Raw genomic sequence first — 20,736 nt, 5'->3', positions numbered from 1 at the left:
AACAATAATGGAATAAGTTTTAAAAACCACTAGTAAATTGGAAGCTAATTATAACAGAGGATTGGGAAACAATAATATTAAGATTTAAATATTTCTAAAAGTGATGTTTAGAGTCAACATAATCCCCATTAATTTCTGAGTTTGATTGAAAAAGAAAACATTGAGTAGCTCATGGTAATGCATGCCTTTAATCCCACCCACTCATGATGCAGAGGCAGGTGGATCTCTGAATTCTAGGCCAGTCTTCTCTACAGAGGGAAGGCCCTTGGTATGGTGAAGGCTCAATGCCCCAGCTTAGAGGAATGCTAGGATGGTAAGGTGGTAGTAGGGGTGGGGGAGCACCTTCATAGAATCAGGAGGGAGGGGGGATGGGATAGTGGGTTTGTGGGGGGGAAACCAGGAAGGAGGATAACATTTTAAATATAAATAAATAAAATAACCAATAAAAATGTAAAAAAGAAAATTAATATCCTAAATTCAGATGCCTTGATCCTTTCACTAAAACAGAAATAATAGAATAATTTAGAGCAATACGCTACATCTGAATTATCTATTATTTAGTAACATAAAGAGAAGAATTAAAATGAAACACAAGGCACATTTTAATGATTACTGTGACAAGATTTCTCTAATGGTTTTGTAGTGGCACTAATATCTTAGTGGTAAGAAACAGCCATTTAATCAGAATTAAAGCCGGCTCCACAGGCAGGAAATAGAAACATAGTACACTACAGGTGGTTAGAGAAGTAATAAATTTTAGGAAAGGACCTACTACTGACACCTTTTTAGACCAGTATAATTCTTAACTACATGCTAAGTACTTATTTTATATGCACAAATAAGTGTAGTACTTACTTACTTATCAAAGATTATTCTTTTGCAGCTATTATAGATAAACTACAATTAGTCAAAATGCAGAGAACAATTGACTATGAGTTTACAGACTCAGTGGAAACATCTAAAACCCAATTTCTGCACCTGAAATTCCAGGAATATCATGAAAAAGGGAACACATAGATTTTATGATCTAAGATGTTTATAGTAAGTTTGTACCTTCTAGCTATGAGAGAAAATGTATACTCATGAAATCTCTGTAACATTGTTGCTTAAAGAAGACCTGAATAATTCTAACAGTGGAAATACTAGTGTAATGAGAGCTTCAAGTAATTAACAACTGCTGATGGGAGTTAAGGATTCCCGCCAATTTAAATGGTCATCACTGAAATCATGTCCATATAAAAAAAATCACTAAATTGAATGAGCAAGTTGTATTTCTATATTTAGGCATGTGTGTGTGTGTGTGTGTGTGTGTGTGTGTAAACAATGGTTAAAGAAGAATGGGTCATGAATTTTGGAGGAGACAGACATGGGGATGGATAAAACAGAAGATTGAGAGAAATTATGTAACTACATGTTAATTAAATTTTAAAACAGACACAAAGTTAGAAAGAATGGCTTAAATGAATAAATGTGTTCAATGATTTCAAAGCCTTAAAATGCAAATAAAGAGACAACAAATGAAAATAAGAAAACACAGAAAATGGCAGAGTTAAATAATAAAGACAATGCAGGATATGAAAACTGAATTCAAGAGTTACAAATACTAAGCTAAATATGAAGAGCAATTATGCAGGAAATTTAAAAAAATCATTAAATTAATCAGAAAACATGCCTCTGTGGAAAGCTTCACAAATAGAATAGATGATTTAAAATACAGAATATTAGGTTGTGAATATAGTATAAAGGAACTTCATCATTCAAAAAAGAAAATATCAAATTAAGAAAAATGAATATTGTATGAAAGAAGTTTAGAACACCATGGAGATCCGTATGAATTAAAGGCAGAAATAAAGTAAAAAAAAAAAAAATCGACCCTGGCAAAATACATAACTAATACATCCATTTAAATCCTCAAATAAAAATCAATACATTTAAAGAAAAACATATCTATTCAGGTATAAGATGCAGAGAGAATGACACATAGACAGGATGAGAAGTGCATAGTATTGGTACAGAGACAGACACGTTGATCAGTGGAATAGAATTGAAGACCCAGAAATGAAACCACACACCTATGGTCACTTGAATGGACAAAGGAGCTGAAAACATCTAGTGGAAAAAAGACAGCCTTTTAAACAAATGGTGCTGGCTCAATTGGTGGTTTTTATGTAGATGAATGCAAATTGATCAATTTTTATCTACTTGTAAAAAACTCAAGATCATGTGGATCAAGGACCTCCATATAAGACCAGATACACTAAAAGTAATGGAAAAGAAATTGGGGAAGAGCCCTGAGGACATGGGCACAGGTGTTCTAAGATCAAGAATTGACAAATGGGACCTCATAAAATTGCAAAACTTCTGTAGCGCAAAGGACATTGTCATTAGGACAAAATGGCAACTAACAGATTGGAAAAAGATCTTTACCAATTTTACATCTGAGAGAGGGTTAACACCCAGTATATTCAAAGAACTCAAGAAGTAAGACTCCAGAGAACAAAATAACCCTATTAAAAATGGGGTACAGGGCTAAACAAAGAATTCTCAACTGAGGAATACCTAATGGCTCAGAAGCACCTAAAGAAATGTTCAACATCCTTAGTCACCAGGGAAATGTAAATCAAAACAACCCTGAGATTCTACCTCATACTAGACAGAATGGCTAAGACCAAAAACTCAGGTGAGAGGAGGTACTGGCAAGGATGTGAAGAGGAACACTCCTCCATTGCTGGTGGGATTGCAAGCTGGTACAACCACTCTGGAAATCAGTTTTGTGGTAGGTCAGAAAATTGTACATAATACTACCTGAGCACCCAACTATGTCACCCCTGGGTTCCAGCAGCATATATAGCAAAGGATGGTCTTGTTGGACATCAGTGGGAGGAGAGGTACTCGGTTCTGTGAAGGCCTGATGCCCCAGTGTGGGGGAATGCTAAGCCAGGGAGGCAGGAGTGGGTTGATGGGTAGGGGAGCACCCTCATATAAGTAGTGAGAAGGAGGATGGGATAGGGTGTTTTCAGAGGAAAACCACAAATGGGATATCATTTGAAATGTAAATAAAAAATATCCAATAAAATGCATATTATATTTTAAATGATATTCTTTATGATTTGTCATCAGAAAAAAAAAGAAATAGTATTGAAAGATATAGTAGACTATTAGGTGATTATTTGATGGAAATTTAAAGTAAGAAAGGGTTAAAAGGTTCATAGCAAGTTGTGAAAGGTCACAATGGTAAATTCAGAGTACACCAGGTAATAAAATCTAATAATACTGAAGTAAAAAGAAAAAACAAAACATTCCATGTTAGATATATATGATCACTACTCCAGGTCTAAAGAAGATACTAGAAAGATTATTTTGAACTGTAGATAGGATAAACTCACCCAAGACACCACAGGAGAAAAATAAATATTAGTCAAAAAAGATATGATAAAAATCACAAAATGACAATAAGTAATACAAAAATATTAATAATACCGTTGACTATTAATGTTTTCTAATCAGCAATACAATGATTAGATAAAATTCACAAATTAATGTGATTAGAGGACAGGATGATTTTTTGTGTTCTCCAAGAAATGTATCTTAACATCAAAAATAGATACCAAATCAAAATAAAGTGGTATAGAAAGATACATCAAACAACTAGAGCTAGAAAATAAGCAGGTATAGCTATTCTAATATACTATAAAATGGACAGATATCTTATAATTATAAAAATTGAAAACTCTAGGTTTAGAGAAGTTTAATCAAGGATAGGTGTGGGTAAATGAGGGACAGGATGAAGAGGAGGACTAACCAAAAGTAAGGCTGTATGACAAAAACAATGTTGGAAACATACTAGCTGGTAAACTCATTAAAATGTGTTATCCCTGCAGTTTGACCACATGATAGTACCTTCACAATTGTGTCTAAGTTTTCCCCTTTCATTAAATAATTCATACGTATGTTGACACAGTGTAAAAATTATGTGGAAGCTTCTGGAGAGCAGTTGCTCTTACTGAATGAACCACATCCTGACAAAAAGGTATGTATCTAGTTTTCATTGCATTTTAGAGTATTTCCCAGAGACATGAGGGTTATTTAATTAAAAGTGTGTGTGTGTGTGTGTGTGTGTGTGTGTGTGTGTGTTTAAAATGGATATTTTTAAAGGCAGGCATCCTATATTTTTTGCTGCTAAAGCTATTCCTGAAAACTGAAGTTTACTAAACAAAATTGCAAAGCCAGTTATGTTTCTCTATGAGTTGTTCTACAGGGAAGCCCTAGAGTCTCTGTAAACAATGTATTGCCACTCAACTTGCTTATGCTCATGACTAAATGATATAAATGTACTTATCATGATTATTAGATATACAGAGCTGGATTGAAAGTCAAAGCATCTTTCCTGCTTGTTGGCTTTAAAGATCCAGAAGAAAATATGTTGGATAGTGGGAAGAGAAATCATCATTCTTTCCAAGCTACAAATTCTATTTTCTATAGTAACAACCTATTAGGCAAAAGTTTCCTACTGCTAAAATAGTGGCATGAGTGTTGTACATGTACGCAACCATTTTCTGTTTGTACTAGAGGCTTATTCAATGTGAAGGGATTCATACATGTCATTGTAAACCCCTGCAAAGACACATACGGAATTTTCTTAAGTTGCAGAGCAAAACTTAATATTGCTGTTTAGATAAATTGCCATAGTACCAAATGTTTTCAAAATATATCTGTATTTGCAGACAGACAAATGCTATTCTAAGCTTTAATCAGAGAAGCCTTTATTTAAAGAGTAATGACAATTGTGTTCTAAGCACTGCTTTCTAAGGCTAACCTTGCCTCCTGCTTGCCATGCTCCAGCCTAAGGAGAAGGGGGTAAGTAAGGATGTGCCCAACCACAAATGTAGAAGTATCCTGCCCACAAATCCACTCTTAGTAAAACACCCAGGAAGCAACTGGCTACAAAAGCCACTTGCAAGAGTGCATCCTCTACTGGAGGAATCAGGGAACCTCATCATTACAGGCCTAGCACTGTAGCACTCTGTGAAATCAGACACTATCAGGAGTCCACTGAACTTCTGATTTGCAAGCTCCCCTTTCAGTGTTTGGTACAAGAAGTATCTCAGGACTTCAAAATAGATCTGCACTTTCCAGAGTGCAGCTACTGGTATTTTGCAGGAGGCAAATGAGGCCTATCTGGTTGGCCTTTATGAAGATATCATGTGTGCTATCCATGCCAAACCTGTAACAATTATGCCAAAAGATATCCAGCTAACATGCTGCATACATGGCGAATGTGTTAGAGTCCACTATAAGGGGAATCATTTCATTCTCAAATTTTTTTTCCTCTTTTTCCTGTTATCAGTAGTTCTGAATGTTAGATATTTTCCCCCATGGGGTCAGAAGGTCCATAAATATATGACTGCAAGTAGAAACATAGGTAACAGAATTAGATATTGGCAGTTTCTCTACTTTCATTTGTGTATGAATTTTAATATAAATGTAAGATATAAAGCATTCAAAATGTTTCAGTGAGACACATTCTGTCTGGTTTGAACCTGTACCCAGGGACTCAGGAACAACCCCCCCCCCCCCAACACACACATACACACACATTCCTGCCCAGACAGAGGCACACATTCTTTCTCCTTTGCACCTATGCCTAGAGTGTGGGATCTGGCTCCCCACCCATTCCTGTAACACCCAGAGAAAGTTTGTCTCCCAGGATCTCTGACACACCAGGATCTCAGGTGAGGCCCCAACATCTGCCCCAATACTTGGGATCACAGGGATCTAGGGGACACAGGAACCCCTTTCTAGCCAGAGATACATCCTCCTTCTGGTTTGCACCTGTGTCCAGAGTAGACTCAGGGCTTCAGCTCCCCACCTTCTCCAACAATACCCAAAGGCAGCATGAGTCCTAGGAATTCGGTCACACCAGGATCTCAGGATCCCAGAGGCAGCATGATTCCCAGGAACTCTGCCACATCTAGAGTCTCAGGATCAGAGGATTCTAGAATCACAGGATCACAGAGACAGGTGGACTCCCAGGACTTCTGACAAAACCAGTATAACAGGAGGGACAGGCTCTAGTCCAGAGATAGCAAGGTCAGTTAGCATGAGAGAAAACCAGATGGCAAGAGGCAAGAACAAGAATGTAAGCAACAACGATGAAAAACTCAGGGGACAGCAGATGCTGAAGAGGATGTGGGGGAAAAAGGAACACTTCTCCATTGTTGGTGGAATTGCAAGCTAGTAAAACCAATCTGGAAATCAGTTTAGAGATTCCTCAGAAAACTAGACATAGTACTACCTATAGTTCTAGTTATACCACCCCTGGGCATATACCCAGAAGGTGCTCCTACATATAATAAGGACACATGCTCCACTATGTTCATTGTTGCCTTATTTATAATAGCCAGAAGCTGGAAAGAACCCAGAAGTACCTCAAAATAGGAATGGATACAAAAACTATGACACATATACACAATGGAATACTACTCAGCTATTAAAAACAATTAACTCATGAAATTCTTAGGCAAATGGATGGAACTAGAAAGTGTCATCCTGAGAAAGGTAATTCAGTCACAAAAGAACGCACATGGTATGCACTCACTAATAAGCGGATGTTAGCCCAAAAGCTCAAAATAAGCAAGTTACAATTCACCCAGCACAGGAAGCTCAAGAAGAAGGAGGACTTAAGTGAGGGTGTTTTGGTTCCTCTGAGAAAGGGAACAAAATAGCCACAAGAGCAATAACGGAGACAATCTGTGGAGCAGAGACTACAGTAAAGGAGACCCAGAGACTGCCCTACCTGGGGATTCATCCTATAAACTGTCAACAAACCCTGACACTACTATAGACGTCAAAAACTGTATACCAAAAGGAACATGTCATTGTTGTTTCCAGATGGGCCCTGCCAGAGCCTTACAAATACAGAGGCAGATGCTAGCAACCAAGTATTGGACTGGGCGTGGGGTCCCCAATGGAGGAGCTGGAGGGTGGTCTGGAGGAGCTGAAGGGGTTCACAGCCTCATGGAAAGAACAATGATTTTGGTCACCCAAACATCCCAAAAATGTGGAATAGGAAGGCCTTGTTGGGCATCAGTGGGAGGAGTGGTCCTTGGTCAGAAATGGTCTCAATAGATGCCCCAACAAAGGGAAACCAAGGTGGGAGAGGTAGGAGTGTTTCAGGTCGAGGGGTATATACTTGGAGGCAGGGGGTGGGAGGAATGGTTGGGGGTCTTTGTGGAGGGGAAATTGGGAAAGGTTTTAACATTGGCAATGTAAATGAAGACAATATTCAATAAAAAAAAAAAAAAGAACATAAGCAACAGAAATCAATGCTATTTGACAACATCAGAACCCAGTTATCCCAACACACCAAGCCCTGGATACTCCAACACACCTGAAAAGCATAATTCAGATCTAAAAACCAATCCCATGGATATGATAGAGGATCTTAACATGGACATACAAAACACCCTTAAATAAATACAGGAGAACACAGGTAAACAAGTAGAAGCTCTAAAGAGGAAACACATAAATCTCTTAAAAAATATAGGAAAACACAATCAAATAGGTGAAGAGAGTATACAAATATGTCCAGGATCTAAAAATGGAAATATAAACATTAAAGGAAACACAAAGGGAGATAACTCTGGAGATAAAAAAATCTAGGCAAAAGATCAATAGTCACGGATGTAAGCATCAACAACAGAATAAAAGAGATAGAAGAGAAAACCTCATGCATAGAAGACACCATAGAAGACATTGACACAATAGTCAATGAAAATTCAAAAAGCAAAAAGCTCCTAACTCAAAACATTCAAACGATCCACAACAAAATGAGAAGACCAAATCTAAGAATAAGTGTGGAAGAGAGTGAAAATTCCAAACTCAAAGGGCCAGTAAATATGTTCAACAAAATTATAGAAGAAAACTTCCCTAATGTAATTCCCAGAAGCACACAAGTAGGTTAAAGAATACAAAACAGATTGGACCAGAAAAGCAATTCTTCCCAATATATAAAAATCAAAACACCAAATGCACAGAAAAAAAAGAATGTTAAAAGCTGTAAAGGAAAAAGGTCTAGTAACATATAAAGGCACACCTATCAGAATTACACCAGACTTCTCAACAGAGACTAAAATCCAGAAGATCTTGGGCAGATGTCATACAGACTTTAAAAGAACAAAAATGCCAACTCAGGCTACTATACCCAACAAAACTCTCAATGACCCTAGATGTAAAAACAAGGCATTCCATAACAAACCCAAATTTAAACAATATATCTCCACCAATACATGTCTACAGAGGGTAATAGAAGGAAAACTCAAACATAAGGAAGGAACCTCTGCCTAAGAAAAAGCAAGAAATTAATATTCCCACAACACACCCAAAAGAAGAAAACCATACAATCATAATTACACCTCTAAGAACAAAAATAAAAGGAAGAAAAAATCATTTAAAAATGCAGTGCTAAAAGGAAAACTCATAGCTCTGAGTGCCTCCATTAAGAAATTGGAGAGAGAGAGAGAGAGAGAGAGAGAGAGAGAGAAAGCATACAATAGCAGCTTAATATCACATCTGAAAGCTCTAAAACAAAAAGAAACAAATAAGCCCAAGATGAATAGATAACAGGAAATAATCAAACTCAGGGCTGAAATCAACAAAGTAGAAACAAAGAGAACTATACACAGAATCAGCAAAACCAGGAGCTGGTTCTTTGAGAAAATCAACAAGATAGATAAACCCTTAGTCAGACTAATGAGCAGAAACAGAGACAGGATCCAAATGAAAAAAAAAAATCAGAAATGAAATGGGAGGCATAACAAAAGAAACTGAAGAAATTAAAAACAAAATCATCAGATCATTCTACAAAGCCTATACTCAACAAAACTGGAAAATCTAGATGAAATGGATGATGTTCTAGACACATACAAAGTACCGAATTTAAATCAGGATCAAATAAACCATCTTAACAGTCCCGTAACTTGTAAGGAAATAGAAGCAGACATTAAAATCTCCCCGAGAGTGGTTAAGAGTACTTGGGTTTGGGCAGTGGCGGCTATGGCAGCAGCAACAGCAGCAGCGGCTGGTCCAGAGGAAGGGCCATCAGCAGTGCAACCAAGCGGACAGGGTCCAGGCAGATCCTGTGCCCACGACCACTGGCCATCGCTGGCCAGCCAGGCTGCAAGCAGCAGCGGATTTACAGCACATTTCACCACACAGAAGCCACTTCAGAACTCGGCCTCCCATCAGTCAGTTACGAGAGACTCGCCTCCATTTTGGTTCTCGGATGCCAGAGAGATCAGACAGACTGAGGTACGCAAATACAACCCGAGACCAACATCGAGGGGGTCTAAGCCCGACGGGCGTTGGCCTGCATCCAGGCCCTGGGCTGGTCGGGGGGCCACCTGTGTGCAAACCCGGCCAGGAGGTTGTTTGCCCAGGCCAGTGCGCACGGGTGCGGACACAGCCGCCATTTTGCCTATGGGAAGCCAGAGAGTCCTAGCAGGCAAAACCAGCTAACAGGCTAGCCCGAGGCTCATATAGCTGGGGTCTAAGACGGTCAGGCCCTGGGCTGCTGGGTGGGCCATCTGTGTGCCTACCCGGCCAGGAGGTTGTTAGCCCAGCAGACTCTCCCAGCACTCTCAGGGAGCACATGCACGCCTCCATCCTGGCCACCTGACAGACTCAATTAACACTCAGAGCTGAGGGGAACTTTGCTCTGACATTGGCCTGCCAGGCTTTTGCCTAGACTCAGGGCCTGATCAGCAAGGCTAGCCTTGTGTGCACCAACCCGGTTGGGAGTTCCGCTGGCCAGCAGAGTGATCAGCACTCAGAAAAGGTCCCTGCAGCATACACCCTCAGCACTCCCTGAAGGAGCAAACGGGCACAATCTGGTTCACAGACACAATCTGGGGCAAAGCACACTAGGGCTGCAAGGGCACCCAAGAGGAGGACAGCACATCAGCAATCTGCAACAGGGGAAACCCAGCCATCCAGTGTTATAGAAATAGCCCTAGAGCCTCTCAGGAGGCTGAAACACCAGCCAGAGACAAGACCAACTAGCTCCAGAGAACAAGATGGCAAAGGGCAAACCCAGGAACGCTACTAGCAGAAATCTAGGCAATATGGTAGCATCTGAACCAAACTCTCCAACATCAGCAAGTCCTGGTTATGACAACACACCAGAGAAACAAGGTATGGATTTAAAAATCATTGTTCATGATGATGCTAGAAGAACACAAAAAGGACATGAATGAATCTCTTAAAGAAATACAGGGGAACATGAATAAGCTAGAAACCCGTATAATGGAAACACAAAAATCACTTAAAGAAATGCGGGAGAATAAGGCCCAAGAGATAGAAGCCAATAAAGAAGAAAGGTAAAAAAAAAACCAAAAACCAAAAACCAAAACAAAACAAAAAAAAAAAAAAAAAACTTAAAGAAATGCAGGAGAACTTGCGTCAACAGGCAGAAGTGATGAAAGAGGAAACATAAAAATCTCTTAAAGAATTACAGGAAAACACAAACAAACAAATGATGGAACTGAGCAAAACCATCCCGGATCTAAAAATAGAAGTAGAAACAACTAAGAAATCACAAAGGGAGACAACTTTGGAGATAGAAAACCTTGAGAAGAAATCAGGAGCCACAGATGCAAATATAAACAACAGAATACAAGAGATGGAAGAAAGAATCTCAGATGCTGAAGATACCATAGAAACCATTGACTCAACTGTCAAAGAAAATACAAAATGCAAAAAGGATGTATCCCAGAACATCCAGGAAATCCAGGATACAATGAGAAGACCAAACCTAAGGATTATAGGTATAGATGAGAGTGAAGATTTACAACAAAAAGGGCCAGCAAATATCTTCAACAAAATTATGGAAGAAAACTTTCCCAACTTAAAAAGAGAGATGCCTATGGATATACAAGAAGCCTACAGAACTCCAAACAGACTGGACCTGAGCCGAAATACCTCCCATCACATAATAATCAAAACCCCAAATGCGCTAAACAAAGAAAGAATATTAAAGGCAGTAAGAGAAAAAGGGCAAATAACATATAAAGGAAGACCTATCAGAATCACACCAGACTTCTCACTGGAGACCATGAAAGCTAGAAGATCCTAGGCAGATCTCATGCAGACTCTAAGAGAACACAAATGTCAGTCAAGACTACTATACCCAGCAAAACTCTCATTCACCAGAGATGGAGAAACCAAGATATTCCATGACAAAACCAAATTTACACAATATCTTACCACAAACCCAGCTCTGCAAAGAATAATAGGAGGAAAACTCCAATACAAGGAGGGAAACTACACCCTGGAAAAAGCAAGATAGTTACCTTCCTTCATCAAACCCAAAAGAAGATAACCACTCAAATATAAAAAGAACATCAAAAATGACAGGAAGTAATAATCACTATTCCTTAATATCTCTTAACATCAATGGTCTCAATTACCCAATAAAAAGACATAGACTAACAGACTGGATAAGGAAACAGGACCCTACAATTTGCTGCATACAGGAGACACACCTCAGTGTCAAAGATAAAAACTACCTTACAGTAAAAGGCTGGAAGACAATCTTACAAGCCAATGGTCACAGGAAATGAGAAGGAGTAGCCATTCTAATATCAGATAAAATTGACTTTCAACCTAAAGTCATCAAAAGAGACACAGAAGGACACTTCTTGCTGGTCAAAGGAAAAATCCACCAAGAAGAACTTTCAATTCTGAACATCTATGCGCCAAATGCAAGGGCACCCTCATTCATAAAAGAAACTTTACTAAAGCTCAAAGCACGCATTGCACCTAACACAATAATTGTGGGGGACTTCAACACTCCACTCTCCTCAATGGACCGATCTGGAAAACAGAAACTAAACAGGGACACGGTAAAACTAATTGAAGCTTTGGACCAATTGGATTTGACTGATATATATAGAACATTTCACCCTAAAGCAAAGGAATTTACCTTTTTCTCAGCACCTCACGGTACCTTCTCCAAAATCGACCATATTATTGGTCACAAGCAGACCTCAACAAATATAAGACGATCGAACTAATCCCATGCCTCCTATCAGATCACTATGGTGTAAGAGTGCTTTTCAATAGCAACAAAAACAACAGAAAGCCCACATACACATGGAGGCTGAATAATAATCTACTCAGGGACACCTTGGCCAAAGAAGAAATAAAGAAAGAAATCAGAGACGTTTTAGAATTTAATGAAAATGAAGGCAAAACATACCCAAATCTTTGGGAAACAATGAAAGCAGTGCTAAGAGGAAAACTCATAGCCCAGAGTGCCTCCAAAAAGAAAATGGAGAGAGCATACACTAGCAGCCTAACTATACACCTGAAAGTCCTGGAACAAAAAGAAGCCAATTCACCCAGGAGGAGTAGAAGACAGGAAATCATCAAACTCAGGGCTGAAATCAATCAATTGGAAAGAAAGAGAACTGTACAAAGAATCAACGAATCCAGGAGCTGTTTTTTTTTTTTTTGAGAAAATCAACAAGATAGATAAACCCTTAGCCAGACTGACCAAAGGGCACAGAGAAAGTATCCAAATTAACAAACTTAGAAATGAAAAGGGAGATATAACAACAGAAACTGAGGAAATCCAAAAAATCATCAGATCCTACTACAAGAGCCTGTACTCAACACAACTGGAGAATCTGGAGGAAATGGACAGTTTCCTAGACAGATATCCGACACCAAAACTAAATCAGGATCAAATAGATCATCTAAACAGTCCCATAACACCCGAATAAATAAAAAGGGTCATAGAAAGTCTCCCAATCAAGAAAGCACGGGACCAGATGGCTTCAGTGCAGAAATCTATCAGACCTTCAAAGAAGACCTAACACCAATACTCTTCAAACTATTCCACAAAATAGAAACAGAAGGAACACTACCCAATTCCTTCTATGAAGCCACAATTATGCTGATACCAAAACCACACCAAGATCCAACAAAGAAAGAGAACTTCAGACCAATTTCCCTTATGAACTTAGATGCAAAAATACTCAATAAAATTCTTGCCAACCAAATCCAAGAACACATCAAAACGATCATCCACCATGATCAAGTAGGCTTTATCCCAGGGATGCAGGGTTGGTTCAATATACGGAAATCCATCAATGCAATCGACTACATAAACAAACTCAAAGAAAAAAACCACATGGTCATTTCATTGGATGCTGAAAAAGCATTTGACAAAATTCAGCATCCTTTCATGCTTAAAGTCTTGGAAAGAACAGGAATTCAAGGCCCATACCTAAACATACTAAAAGCAATATACAGAAAACCGGTAGCCAGCATCAAACTAAATGGAGAGATACTTGAAGCAATTCCACTAAAATCAGGCACTTGACAAGGCTGCCCCCTTTCTCCTTATCTTTTCAATATTGTACTTGAGGTACTAGCTCGGGCAATTCAGCAACATAAGGAGGTCAAAGGGATACAAATTGGAAAGGAAGAAGTCAAACTATCATTATTTGCAGATGACATGATAGTCTACCTAAGTGACCCAAAAAACTCCACTAGAGAACTACTACAGCTGATAAACAACTTCAGCAAAGTGACAGGTTATAAAATCAACTCGAGCAAATCAGTGGCCTTCCTATACTCAAAGGATAAGCAGGCTGAGAAAGAAATTAGGTAAATGACACCCTTCACAATAGCCACAAACAGTATAAAGTACCTTGGGGTGACTCTTACCAAACATGTGAAAGATCTGTATGACAAGAACTTCAAGACTCTGAAGAAGGAAATGGAAGAAGACCTCAAAAAATGGGAAAACCTCCCATGCTCATGGATCGGCAAGATCAATATAGTTAAAATGGTCATTTTGCGAAAAGCAATATACAGATTCAATGCAATACCCATCAAAATCCCAACTCAATTCTTCACAGAGTTAGAAAGAGCAATTATCAAATTCATCTGGAATAACAAAAAACCCAGGATAGCTAAAACTATTCTCAGCAACAAAAGAAATTCTGTGGGAATCAGTATCCCTGACCTCAAGCAATACTACAGAGCAATAGTGTTAAAAACTGCATGGTATTGGTACAGTGACAGGCAGGCAGATCAATGGAACAAGAATGAAGATCCAGAAATGAACCCACACACCTATGGCCACTTGATCCTCGACAAAGGGGCTGAAAACATCCAATGGACAAAAGATAGCCTTTTCAACAAATGGTGCTGGTTTAACTGGAGGTCAGCATGCAGAAGAATGCGAATTGATCCATCCTTGTCTCCTTGTACTAAGCTCAAATCCAAATGGATCAAGGACCTCCACATAAAGTCAGATACTCTGAAGCTAATAGAAAAGAAACTAGGGAAAACCCTTGAGAACATCATTACAGGGAGAAAGTTTCTGAACAGAACACCAATAGTGTATGCTCTAAGATCAAAAATTGACAAATGGGACTTCATAAAATTACAAAGTTTCTGTAAGGCAAAGGACACCATCAAGAGGACAAATCGGCAACCAACAAATTGGGAAAAGATCTTCACCAAACCTACATCAGATAGAGGGCTAATATCCAATATATATAAAGAACTCAAGAAGTTAAACTCCAGAAAACCAAACTACCCTATTAAAAAAATGGAGTACAGAGTTAAACAAAGAATTCTCACCTGAAGAACTTCGGAGGGCGGAGAAACATCTTAAAAAATGCTCAACTTCATTAGTCATTACGGAAATGCAAATCAAAACAACCCTGAGATTTCACCTCACACCAGTCAGAATGGCTAAGATTAAAAATTCAGGAGACAGCAGGTGTTGTGGAGGATGTGGAGAAAGAAGAACACTCCTCCACTGCTAGTGGGGTTGCAAATTGGTACAACCACTTTGGAAAGCAGTCTGGCAGTTCCTCCAAAAACTGGGCACCTCACTTCCAGAAGATCCTGCTATACCACTCCTGGGCATATACCCAAAAGATTCCCCAGCATGTAATAAGGATGCATGTTCTACTATGTTCATAGCAGCCCTATTTATAATTGCCAGAAGCTGGAACGAACCCAGATATCCCTCAACAGAAGAGTGGATGCAAAAAATGTGGTATATCTACACAATGGAGTACTATTCAGCCATTAGAAACAATGAATTCATGAAATTCTTAGGCAAATGGATGGAGCTAGAAAACATCATACTAAGTGAGGTAACCCAGACTCAAAAGGTGACTCATGGTATGCACTCACTAATAAGTGGATATTAACCTAGAAAATGGGAATACCCCAAACATAATCCACACATCAAATGAGGTACAAGAAGAACGGAGGATTGGCCCTTTGTTCTGGAAAGACTCAGTTAAGCAGTATAGGGGAAAACCAGAACGGGGAAGTGGGAATGGGTGGTTGGGAGGACAGGGGGAGAGAAGGGGGCTTATGGGACTTTCGGGGAGTGGGGGGCTAGAAAAGGGGAAACCATTGGAAATGTAAATAAAAAATAAATTGAATAAAAAAACCAATAAAAAATATATCGAATAAAAAAAGAGAGAGAGAGAGAGAGAGAGAGAGAGAGAGAGAGAGAGAGAGAGAGAGAGAGAAATCTCCCTGAAATAAAACAGGCACAGATGCTTTCAGTGCAGAATTATATCAGAACTCAAAGAAGGCCCAATAGTATATTCTTCAAATTATTCCCCAAAATAGGTACAGAAGTAATACTACCTAATTTGTTTATGAAGCCACAATTACGCTGATACTTAAACCATACAAGACCCAACAAATAAAGAGAACTTCATACCAATTAGCCTTATGAAAAATCGATGCAAAAATACTCAATAAAATTATTGCACACCAAATCAAATAGCATATCAAAACGATCATTCAACATGATCAAATAGGCTTCATCCCAAGAATGCAAGGATGGTTCAATATATGAAAATCCATCGATGTTATCCACTATATAGTCAAACTCAAAGTAAAAATACAAAACAAAACCAAAAAAACACATGATCATCTCATTAGATGCTGAAAAATCATTCAACAAAATACAACAACCCTTTATGTTAAAAGAATTAGAGGACTCAAGAATTCAAGGTCCATACCTAAACACAATAAAAGATATATGCAGAAAACCAATAGCCAAGATCAAAAGAAATTCAGAAAACTTGAATCAATTCCACTAAAATCCAGGACAAGACAAGGCTGCCCACTCTCCCCCTATCGATTCAATATAGTACTAGAAGTTCTAGTCAGACCATCTAGGCAACAAAGGGAGATAAAAAGGGATACACACTGGAAAGGAGGAAGTGAAGTTATCACTATGTGCGGATGATACAATAGTATAAATGAGATGAAAAAAAATCCTTGAGAGAACTTCTACACCTAATAACTTCAGCAAAGTGGCTGGATATAAAATTAACTCAAGCAAATCAGTAGCCTTCCTCTATTCAGAGACTCAAAGGATAAACAAGCTGAGAAAGAAATTATGGAAATGACACCCTTTACAATAGTTACAAATTATATAAAATATGTTGGTGTTTGACTCTAACCAAGCAAGTGAATGATCTGTATACCATGAACTGCAAGTCTCTGAAGAAAAAAATTGAAGATCTCAGAAGATGGAAAGAACTCCCATGCTCATGGATCAGCAGAATTAATATAATAAAAATGCTCATCTTACCCAAATAAATCTAGAGATTCAATGTAATCCTTACCAAAATTCCTACTCAATTCTTCACAGAGATAGAAAGAGAAATTTGCCAATTCATCTGGAATAACAAAAAAAAAAAAAACAGGATATCAAAAACTATTCTCAACAATAAAAGAACTTCTCTGGGAATCATCAACCCTGACCTCAAGCTGTACTACAGCTGTAGTGATAAAAACCATATGGTATTGGTACAGAGACAGAGAGGTTGATCAATGTAATAGAATTGAAGACCCAGAAATATGAAGACCCACAGAATTAAATACCCACAGACATATGGTCACTTGATCTTAGACAAAGAACCAAAACCATCCAGTGGAAAAAAGACAGCATTTTCAGCAAATGGTACTGGTAAAACTGGCAGTGAGAATGTAGAAAAATACAAATTCATCCATTCTTATCTCCTAGTATAATGCTCAAACCCAAGTTGAACAAGGACTACTGCATAAAACCAGATACCCTGAATCTAATACAATAGAAAGTGGGAAAGAACCTTGAACACATCTGCATAGGGGAAATTTTTCTTAACAGAACACCAATAGCTTATGCTCTAAGATCAAGAACTGACAAATGGGGCCTCATAAAATTGCAAAGCTTCTGTAAGGCAAAGGACATTGCCAATAGGACAAAACAGCAACCAACATATTGGAAAAATATCTTTACCAATCCTACATCTGATAAAGGGCTAATATCCAATATATTTCACGAACTCAAGAACTTACACTCCGGAGAACCAAATAACTCTATTAAAAATGGGGTACAGAACTAAACAAAGAATTCTCAACTGAGGAATACTGGATGGCTGAGAAGCATCTAAAGAAACATTCAATATCTTTAGTCATCAGGGAAATGCAAATCAAAACAATCCTGAGATTCCACCTCACAGCAGTCAGAATTGCTAAGATCAAAAACTCAGGTGACAGTAGATGTTGGTGAGGATGTGGAGAAAGGAACATTCTCCATTTCTGGTGGGATTGCAAGCTGGTACAACCACTCTGCAAATCAGTTTGGTGGCTCCTTAGAAATTTGGACATATTACTACCTGAGGACCTAGCTATACCACTCCTGGGCATATACCCAGAAGATGCTCCAACATACAATAAGGACACATGTTCCAATATGATCATAGCAGCCTTATTTATAATAGCTAGAAACTGGAAAGAATGCAGATGTCCCTCAACAGAAGAATGGATACACCAAATCTGGTACATTTTCACAATGGAATACTACTCTGCTATTAAAAACAATGACTATATGAAAGTCACAGGCAAATGGGTAAACTAGAAAATATCATCCTTAGTGAGTTAATCCATTCACAAAAGAACATTCATATGTATTCCCTGATAAGTGGATATTAGCCAAAAAAAAAGCTCAGAATACCCATGACAGAACTCACAGAACACTTGACATCCAAGAAGAAGGAAGACTAAGTTGTGAATGATTCAGTTCTACACAGAAGAGGAAAGAAAAGAATCTCAGGAGGTAGAGGAGGGAGACATCTGGGAGGCAGAGAGGGAGGGGAAGGGAAAAGAGGCAGGATCAGATGCAGGAGGAGATGGGGGGGATGTTCAAAGATTCAGGAAATTGAACGGAGTTATGTAGCAGTGGGGAATATGAAATGGTGTAGCCATTAGAATGTTACAAATGTTAATGAAGCAAGAAGCTCTCAGGACCCAACAGTGTTGACATTAGCTGAAATTACTATTAAAGAGGAGACAGAACTTCTACAGACCATATCCAATGGATAGACAAGGACCCTGGTTGAGGGATGGAGCCACCCAACCATCTCAACAATATTAATCCAGAGTTGCTCCTGTCTCAAGAATATGCAGGTACAAAGAGTAGAGGGAGCAGAGACAGAAGGAAAGGCCATCAAGAGACTGCCCCACATAGGAATCTATCCCATCTGCAGACACCAAATCTAGACAGTATTGCTGATGCCAAGAAGTGCTTGTTGACAGGAGCCTGGTATAGCTGTCCCCCTGAGAGGCTATGCCAACACCAGACCAATACAGATGTGGATGCTCTCAGACAACCATTAGACTGAGTGTGGGAACCCCAATGTAGGAGTTAGGGGGAAAACTGAAGGAGGTGAAGGAGTTTGCAAACCCATAGGAAGAACAACAATATCATCCAACCAGACCTTCCAACACTCCCAGGGACTAAACCACCAACCAAAACATGCAAATCGAGAGACCCATGGCTCCAGTTGAATATGTAGCAGAGGATTGCTTTATGGGACATCAATGGGAGGAGAGCTGCTTGGTTCTGTGGCAGGTAGATGACCGAGTGTAGGGGAAGGCTAGGGTGCTGAGGTGGGAGTTGGTGTGTAGTTGGGGGAGTACACTCATAGAAGCAAAGGGTAGGGGAGAAGGTAATAGAGAGTTTGTAGAGAGGAAACCGGGAAGGGGGATAACATTTCAAATGAAAATAAATAAAATAAGCAGTGAAAAAAGAAAAAAAGAAAATGTGAACACATTTTCATTGAACACATTTCAACAGTTTAACTTTATAAGGATTATAAATAAACTTGTTAATTTTTCTGGATAATGCCAGCATTTAGATTTTTTAAAAAATTATCTTGAATCTTTTTATAGTCCAGTCACTTGAATTTTTTGTAACTAAATTTCTTTTTTTATTAAAATCTTTGTGAAATATATTTTTAAAAATTTTTGGAGAATTTCACAGACATACTTCATACATCTACACTATGTTTCCTTCAACTTCTCTTGAACACCCCCACAACAATTCCTTTGTTAGCTTCATTTCTGTTTGTTTTCCTCTTTTATTTAATTTGTTTTTTATTAATACTTTTTTACAGTCCAGACTTCATCCCCTTCCTGTTTTGCCTCCTGATTGCTCTCCGTCCCATACCTCCTTCACTCTGTCTCCAAGAGGATGTCTCTACCTCCCTCACTCATACCCCATAAGACTTCCCCATTTCATTTCCCTGGAGCCTCAGGTCTCTTGACGTACATGTTTTAAGTGCATCTTTTCTCACTGAGGCAAGACCCTTTGGGGAGGGAGGTCCATGTTAGTCCAGACTTCTGGCCTTTCCATGAAGCTGGCCTCCTCCTCAGCTTTTTCCAGATTTTCCCCAATTAACCCACAGGGGTCCCTGGCTTCTGTCCATTGGTTGGGTGCAAGTATCTGCATCCGACTCTTTCAGCTGCTTGTTCCCCCTCTCAGAGGGCAGTGTCTGCAAGCACACTGCAGCCTCAATAACAGTGTCAGGCCTTGAAGTCTCCCCTTGAAACAGACATTGCACGTACATGTTTTTAATGTTTTCTGTTTTCTTTGCTGTTCCTGTAAATTTTCTGTTAAAATACATTAAAGTAAAAAATAAAATAAAATAAGATGGACCGGCAATGCAGAGTGTAAAGTCACAAATGTTGAACAAAAGTAATGGTTGCTTGTTTAGCTCCTAACACACTTGGAGTATTTCTGTAAAGATTATGGAATACTCAGAAGAAGGATTAGACTAAATGTAAAGTTGGAAGACAGAAGGGCTAGGAAATGAATGCTGCCTTTAGGACATTGAACAGTCAATATGGTCACGATCAGATCCGTTTTAGGCTCTGGCATTTTAAATGAACCTACTTAACAGTGTTAATAGTGATTAACTATTTACTTAATTGTTAATAGTGATTATGGATTGAGGGGGAGCTTATAGGACTTAACCCATCCTGATAACTACTGACTACAGATAGATTCTTGGGCAAGGACAGACATTGCATTTAGTAGTGTACCCACTGAAGAGCTCACTAACTTCAAGTTATTAGTTAATATTTACTAGTTACAGATTTCTAGTTATAAAAAAGAAGCTCTAATAACTAAAAATCCATGGTCATATGGATGATCTTGGTAAAATGCACTGGACTGATAAAAAAGACACAGACAAAGACACACATAGACAAATTCCCTCATAAATATAGGAAAAGGACTTGTATGGAAAGGAAGATGTAATGAACTGATCTTAGGGAGATGGGGATTACAATAATCAGAACACATGTTCCTTACATATGAAATTTTAAGAGAATAAAAAACCCATATATTCGTAAGGG

This window comes from Apodemus sylvaticus, chromosome X (genome assembly GCF_947179515.1).
Source record: "Apodemus sylvaticus chromosome X, mApoSyl1.1, whole genome shotgun sequence".
NCBI classification, from domain to species: domain Eukaryota; kingdom Metazoa; phylum Chordata; class Mammalia; order Rodentia; family Muridae; genus Apodemus; species Apodemus sylvaticus.
Note: the sequence above shows the minus strand (reverse complement) of the source record.